This window comes from Chlorocebus sabaeus, chromosome X, assembly GCF_047675955.1.
Source record: "Chlorocebus sabaeus isolate Y175 chromosome X, mChlSab1.0.hap1, whole genome shotgun sequence".
Taxonomy (NCBI): domain Eukaryota; kingdom Metazoa; phylum Chordata; class Mammalia; order Primates; family Cercopithecidae; genus Chlorocebus; species Chlorocebus sabaeus.
Genome location: NC_132933.1, coordinates 51544440 through 51545408, shown reverse-complemented (window position 1 = coordinate 51545408; position 969 = coordinate 51544440). Strand labels below are relative to the sequence as shown.

Genomic DNA, 969 nt, shown 5'->3' with positions numbered 1-969 from the left:
ACAGGGTTTTGCCATGTTGCCCAGGCTAGTCTTGAACTCTTGGGTTCAGGCAATCTGCCCGCTTAGCCTCCCAAAGTGTTGGGATTACAGGCATGAGCTCCCATGCCCAGCTGGACTAAATATTTAACAAACTTAGGCTGAATATCAAAAACCTATTTCAGTCTTTACATTTCTATCTTGGATAGGAGTAACAAAGAAGTTACAGGTAAATAAAAGATCAATTAGAAGTTGTGAGTAAATAGTTTCAACTCACCAATGAAATGCTGCTACTAATAAGTATAAAATATTTCTTTTACAGACACATCCTTATTTCAGAAATTTACAGTTGTACTATACAGAATATTGCATAATTTTCCCCTTTTAATGTAAAATAAATTATTTTAAAAGTTAATCAGCATTATAAAAATAAGCTGTGGCTCAAAACATATCTTTAATCTTTGAAAAAATATGCTATGGCTCCGGTCAAGAATATAGAGTGGTGTTCACTTTGGCAGCACATATACTAAAATTGGAATGATGCAGAAAATATTAGCATGACTCCTGTGCAGGAATGACATGCAAATTTGTGAAGCATTCCATACTATATTTTTTAAAAAAGAGTATAGAATGTATCATTCATTCACATTTCTATCATTCTTCAAAGAGCCACAAAGTTAGGAGGACAAGTGACTTAAACATTTTAGTATTAAATATCCCTTCCATGAAGAAATCCTTCCTCTGTGTAACCAAAACCACTCAAAAAAATTATCCCAACTTCTTTAAATTATGTTAGTATGTTTTACTTACTTCCATCCTTTCATTACCTCAGTAGATAAAGACAGGAATAAAGGAAGGAACTTTTTCTTAAATAAACACAATGATGTCATAAAAGGCCTTACCATTGTTTCTGTTCTAAAAGAAAACAGGCATAAACTTCTAACCTCATAAAACAAATCATGCATGAACACTAAAGGTCATTCTTTCCATCAC

General features: G+C 32.8%; 1 non-coding gene across 1 annotated transcript; it reads left to right on the top strand.

Moving 5' to 3' along the window:
• The first annotated feature begins 478 nt into the window (after positions 1 to 478).
• LOC119621061 (U6 spliceosomal RNA) lies at positions 479 to 585 on the top strand. Its single transcript, XR_005237587.1, has one exon. It is a non-coding gene; the product is annotated as a U6 spliceosomal RNA (small nuclear RNA).
• Positions 586 to 969: the final 384 nt, after the last annotated feature.